We start from the raw sequence: 7,091 nt of genomic DNA, 5'->3' as shown, positions 1-7,091 counted from the left end.
TTGAGAGAAGTCACACCCAGGGGTCTTCTCCAGAACATAGGCGGCCAAGTCCTGGATCCCAGCATCGTATATCCCTTGGTTCTCTCTATAGAACCAATCTGTAACCTCTGAAGACCTCTGGTACTCCTCCATAGCTCGCCTACCAGCCTCAGCCAACTCCACCTCATGGCTCTGTCTCAGGTCTCGAAGCTCCTCCTCCAAGGCACAAGTCCGAGCTGAACTCTCAGCCTCCACAACCCAGCACCAGGAAGACATCGCTCGGAGCTCTTCAGCCAGCCTCCTCACCCAGATGTCGGCCTCCTCTCGAGCGACCCGATGCTCTTGGAGCTCCCTCTCCATGCCACGTACCCTGCGAGTCTGCAAGATCTCATGGAACGCCTTCTACTCAAGGCGGAGTACAGCCTCGATGGTGCGGTGGTGGACCTACAAACAGAAACAGCATCAGAAGCCAATCGCGCAACAACATGGAAAACCAAAAATGGAGAAACATAACTCACCAAAGCCAGATCTTGACAGAGAGTGTGCACGAGAACCGAGTTACTCATCACCTGAAAGGCCACACGCTCAGCTGGAAGCCTCCCCAGGTCTAACCACTCCCGAGGCACACCCAGGCACGCCAAAGCCGCACCCTCCTGAAGCTCCCAAGGGAGTGCCAAAATAGACGGGGTCGGCGGAGCAGCAGTCGAGGTAAGCGACATATCAGCAGACACACTGACGGAAGAGACCACTCCCCGTGCAATAGCAGGAGGGGGAGGGGCAAAGCTCGGAGCATCAACAGCCAGCCATTGTCTTGGGAGGATAACCCGAGAACCACTCCTCGAAGCACCGGCCGCACCTGGACCCCCTTTCCGCTTGACACCAACGGCTATAGGAGAGGAAGGACGGGAAGTCGCAGGAGCCTTCCTGCCAGAAGATGAACCACCCTGAGCGGCCCTCTTCCGCAGGTTGTCGCGGAAGATATTGATGTCCGATCAAAGATCCACTGCACAGTAACATACAAGAAAGACATTAGATAAAGGCGACGATCAAAGCATTAAGAGAAGCATAAAAGATCAAGTACGAAGGACCATAGCCTTACTTGGACTCAGCTTCCAGAGAAATAGGAAGGCCTCCGAGTCCAGCTCCCGGACGTTGAATGGATCACGTCCCAGACACAGCTTGAGGGAGTCGCCCTCGGAATCACTCAACTCAAGGCTGTGGTTCCCTCTTGAGGTCGATAACCTCCCAGGTAGTCCGCAATGAGCATCGAGGAATCGTGGAAAAAAGGAAGCGATCCCTCCAACACTTCACCTCACTAGTAATCCCCTTGAGGAGATCCAAGGTGGCGTAGGACCCCTTGAGGACGCGGCGAGCGAAATGGTAACATCCGCCATCCCCCATCTTCAACAAGTAGAAATACGAGAACAGGGGAACAGTGGCAACATGCCCCATGCGAGCAAAGTAGACATAAAAGCCCAAGATAACCCTCCAAGAATTGGGCAACACCTAACCAAGGGTTAGATGCTAATGCTCTAACACTAACTCTACAAAGCGAGGAACAGGGAAGCGACGGCCTTGGAGAAAGAAGGTGCGGTAGAGACAAATCTCATCCGCACGGTGAGAAAAGGCATATTCATTGGGTCCCGGATGGCGAAGCACAACATCCGAAAGAATATGGAACTCATGGTGAAGGGAGACCAAGTCGAAAGGGGTCAGGACACTGGTAACATGACCTGACCTACTAGCGGGGCCAGAGGCAGCAGGAGCCACCCCAAAGGACCGAGGACCACTACCAGGGCTGGGGATGCTGGAGGGTCCCACTTCCCCATCACTAGCACTAGGGGAAGGCACTGAAGACGGGGTACCCACAGGAGAAGGCGAAGAAGGTGACCCTGATGAGGACCCCTCCAAGGATCCCACCACGACCGTGGCAAGATCGGAGTCACTAGAAGATGACATGAACAACTCTAAGAGGGATTACTTACTCGAAAGATGATCTCCCCCAAGGACAAGAAGCGGACACCAGAGAGAAGAAGAGCAGCTGCAAAGGATAACCAATGACACCCATGAGAGGCAGCTCGCAAAGGAAACCAAAAAAAAAAAAACCTCAAAGGGATAGGTGGGCGCGGCCACCAACGGCGATCCAGGCGGGCCTAGGATCTGGGACCGACCTCTAACGACGATCCAGACGTGGGCGTAGGGTCACGGGCACGGCCACCAACAGCGGACCAGGCGCAACCTCCAACGTGATCCAGGGCGCGGCCTTTGTCATGGGCATGGCCTCCAATGTAACATCAAGAGCAACCTTTAGAATGGACACGGGTGCAGGCGCGATCCAAATCCGAACAGGGTTGAGCGAGCTTAGACCAGAACAAGGTGAAGCCTTGACCAAATGGATGTGACCACAACCCAGCAGACCACGAGCAAGCACCAAGGCACCAAGCAAGCACCAAGATACCAAGCACCAAAGCCTCCAAAAAAGGTCACTCTACTCTATGGGGAATAAAAGCAAATATTTGATAGGCACCAAAGAGAAGGCAAAGAGCAAAAAGATGCAAGGAAAAAGCAAAATCTCAAAAAGTGAAAGACAAAAAGTAAGAGAGAGATGAGGAGAATAAGAAAAATTGAAAAGCAAAAGTGAAGTAAGAAGGAAAGAGACATATGTACATAAAATAAAATAAAAAAGGGGGAAAAGGAAAAAGTGAGAGAAGAGGGGTTTGAACCCCCAACCTCTCCAACTTTCCCAACCTCACCAAGAAGATTTGCGAAGAAGCCCCTTAGGAGGAGCTTATCTGTGATGAACCCCTCACCACATGAAAGCATTACTCTCTTGGCCCTTCTGTTCCAAGAGAGTGGGGGGCAAATGATGAACCCAATATTATATGGACCAATCAGGGGCTGCCACATGTTGCAAGAAGAAGCTATCATAGACCCGGAAGAGATCCAATGCAGAACGCAACCACCAGGGCACGGCCTCTAGGGGCGCGACCTATAAAGGACGACCTCCCATGGCCCGGGCGCGGCCTCATTAGGTTCCACACCACAGATTGAACCGCTACATCTAGGCTGCGATCCACCGCCAATGCAGACATGAACCACCTCCAGGACTCTAAGCCACCGCCTAGAGGACATGTCACTAGGACGGACTCTAACACTGGAGGCGTTATCACCTCATACACGTATCTATCCATCAAGGATCCCAACATGACTAGGACACTCCCTCCTTCAGGGAGACGACCAACCATGGAAGAGCCCCGCCACGCAGGGTCTCTATCCACTTCAAGGCACCCTCACCATCAAACTGAGACTCTCCACTCCGCCATGCACAACTATAAAAAGGAAGGTACTTTACCCCATAAAGGGATCTTGAATTCTATTCACTCATCTGTTTTGCTCAGAGAGATCTAACTTAGGCATCGGAGAGTCCTAGGCCGGAACCACACCGGTTCTCCTTTGTCATCCAAGGTCTTTTGCAGGTTACGGCACTCGAAGGACCGCTGAGCGATTTCTTGACGCAACAGTTATAGCAATTCATGGTTGAGTTTTTAGATCTAAGGACCAATTCTAGGGGTTTTTGGACCTACTCTGGCCAATTCAGATCTTGGAACAGAGTGCGGGGACCAATATAATCCCCGATTCCATGTTTCGAAACCTTGGTTATACGTTCATAGATTGCTTTGTTTTCTCTGCAATAATCGGCAGCTCTGCATGGATCTCTCTGTCACAATTTAAGTTACTGACTATAGGTGAGATGCTTCTTTATTTCTTCCTTTCTGCGTTCAATACATCATTGTCCTCAACAACCTGGTTAACTCGATCTGTTCAATATTTTAACTTCCTATATCTTAAGGCAGATTTCATCTGATTCTGGCTGATTCCGATTTAAAACCATGCTCATGGCCTAGAAGTTCAAACTGCAAACTTCGAATTTGCAGTATAGAAGTTGAAAACTTGTGAGAGACCTGAAATAAGTCTGAGACCAATGATCTAAAACATCCAATTTTCTGCACCAGTTAAAGGATGTTGATGGCAAGCGCAAGCACAGGCTGGCCTGGCGGAAGTACCTCCATTAACTACAGCAGCATTGGACAACCAAGCACGATCCAGCCACCCAGGTGAACTATACCACATGATAAACAAACAGAAGCTATGAATCTTAACATCTTTTGAGCTGCTGGTGCATTATTTCTTAATCTCAAAACCAATTTACAGATGAGCCAGGATAGTCAGGATTCACAGGGAATATTGCAAATAAAATGGGCGATGAGAAAAAATTCTGGTTTGATATCCCCCATAAAATGAAGGCAAACTGATTGCTAAAGGAATCTGTAGGCACAGAGAAATTGGTTAAGGAACTCAAACCTACAGCATCACTCATAGGAAAGGAGTCCTCAAGTCCGGTGGGCCTGACCAAGCTGTTGAACCCTCACTATCTAGAAACACTGGTGGAGGTTCTGTGTACTTTGGAAGAAGGCACTTCCTGAAGATCCCAGATTTGCAAAGCGCCTTACTACTCTTACTACCAATGTTTTTCCGTCAATCTTTTGACCCTGCATGTGTGCCGCAGCAGCTACTGCATTTGTGGGATCATCATACCTAACAATGCCAAAGCCTTTACTCAATCCAGTGCTTCTGTCCTTTATCACTTTTGCTGCAGTTAATCATGCCGAAAGGAGAGAACAGATCTCTTAAATGATTGTCATCCACAGTCTGCGGAAGATAGCCCACATATATATTTCTGTCATCAACTTCTTTACAGCATTTGCTTCCTGTATTTGGAGTTGGGCTCACACCATAGGATGGTGAAGTAGACAACCTGCAGTTGCTATGTCCCAGTTCAATGATTCCTGACACTGTTGAGGCACCAAAAGTGAGACCACCTCCACTTCCAAAGTCAGCAAAACTATAATGTTGATGGTCAATGTTGCTAACTGGAGTGGTTGCTGCCAAAACACAGTTTGTAGCTGGATGGCTGCTGCCACGACATATATCACATAAATCAGTTTCAAAAGTTGACTTCCGACTACGGCAAGCGTATTGCTTGTGTCCCCGCTCACAGCTTCCTTGATTTGGAGTTGGGCTGACACCAGGATGAGAAAAATGACCATAGGATGGTGAAGTAAACAACCTGTAGTCGCTAATGATGCTTGAAACTGTTGAGGCACCAAAAGTGAGACCTCCACTTCCAAAGTCAGCAAAACTATGGTGTTGATGGTCAATGTTACTAACTGGACTGGATGCTGCCAATGCACAGTTTGTAGCTGGATAGCTGCTGCCCCGACATATATCACATAAATCAATTTCGAAAGTTGACCTCTGACTAGGACAAGCATATTGTTTGCGTCCCCGCTCACCACATTTTCTGCACAAGCTCTCATCTCTGAGCATGCCCTTAAGCGCAGCTAGCTCCTTTAACTGGGAAAGTTTGTGCTTGATAATTCTTTCATCCACTGGATTAAGTAGCTTTTCAACCATTTTCACAGCTGCATCCAGAGACATCTGATTGTCTGCCTCTACCAATACATGCAAATCATCATTATCTGAAGGATCAGGCATCTGATGTGCCCTCTTTTTATGATAGAGCCTTTACCTCTTATTACAATCCTAGCACCAGTTTCTTTCTCCATTCTCTTCTGTGTGTTCCCACGGGGACCAATTATGAGACCAATGAAATTGTGCCCAGGATATTCCCTTAAAGGTATGTAAATTTTCTTGAAGAGCTTTGACGGCTTGAAATCAGAGGGAGGTTTGAACATAGGGTTCTTCTGAATCAACTTTAAAATGATAGCTTGCCGGTCTTGAATAAGTTTTTCCCTGCAACTGATATCACTTGAGTTCATTCTAATTCCAAGTTTATCATACACTGAATGAGGAGAAGGACATCTCTCTTCTTTTGTCCTGTCATAGTGAATCTTTGATTCTTGCAGCTTCCTGTTTGTCTCAAGAAGTTTCATTTTCAACTCCTGAATTTCAGGATCAGAATCAGCTCCAGTAACAATGTCTTTTATGAAATCAGGCAGTTGAATGGGGCCCATCATTTTTAACTGAGAATCTTCGTTGGCCCAGCTGGTTTTCCTTCTTTTACTCATTCTATCACCTTCACCTTCTTCCCCATCAACTTCAGGCTGTTGATCCCTACTACGCCTTAGCTTTCCTGAACTTCTGGTGCGGTTCTGCTGCTCAGAAGCATTTTCAGCATTAACAAATTCTTTGGGACTTCCAAATTCGTTGTGAAGATCTGTTAGAGTATAACCAATACCTGGTTCTGATTCTATGCACTCCTCTTGCTTGCACTTCTTTCGTGAAGGATGAACTTGCAATGAACCTGAGTCACCCGTTGTGACATCCAATAACCTCTTCTTTTCCTTTGAATTGATTGAAACAGATTCTGTGTGGCATTTATTGTCATCAGAGTCACTCTCTGGAAGTGATTGAGACAAAGATTCCTCTGTTGGGCCCTCAAATGGTTCTTTACTTGGCTGTTCAGTCAAATCATTTTCAATGTCTGAGGATAATTGAGAAACATGTTTTCCTGATGCGTCCTGAGTTGGTTCCTCTTCGACTTCCTCACTTGGCTGTTCAGTTTCTTCATTGTCACTCTCAGAAGACTGCTGAGAGACAGATTCTTCTGAAGGCTTATTACATATATCCTTAGTTGATTCTTCCTCAGATTTCATATTTGCTTTGGATACCAGATATGCGGTCACAGATGGTGTGGAATCTCAACCAAGATGTTTTTGCTGCATCAAAGATACCAAAATGCATCAGAATAAATACGTAAAAGGAAATCACAGGCACTCCCAAAAAATATATTCACACATTTAAGGAAAAAGTTCCACCAGTTCCACTTTGCTCATTTGGGCAAACAACAGAATCAAAAATGTTTCTATTCATTGATGGAGGAACATATGTAGGGGGATGCATGTTCACAAGTATCAGACACAACAACTAAATATTCTTTACACTTTCTGTAATTACACAACACACAATCACCGGAAGATGATGGAGACTTATCTAAATTTTTACAATATCTTCCTAACAGCATCAGAAGTGAAAAATATACTGGGCCAACAAAATTTCTGTTGGATAATGAAACTATGTAAATGCTATAA

General features: G+C 46.7%; 1 pseudogene; it reads right to left on the bottom strand.

The window, feature by feature from the left end:
* Positions 1–4,593: 4,593 nt before the first annotated feature.
* Positions 4,594–6,588, bottom strand: LOC122665646 (annotated as a pseudogene).
* Positions 6,589–7,091: the final 503 nt, after the last annotated feature.

The sequence above is a fragment of the Telopea speciosissima genome, chromosome 6 (genome assembly GCF_018873765.1).
Source record: "Telopea speciosissima isolate NSW1024214 ecotype Mountain lineage chromosome 6, Tspe_v1, whole genome shotgun sequence".
NCBI lineage: Eukaryota > Viridiplantae > Streptophyta > Magnoliopsida > Proteales > Proteaceae > Telopea > Telopea speciosissima.
Note: the sequence above shows the minus strand (reverse complement) of the source record. Positions and strands in the feature narration are given on the sequence as shown.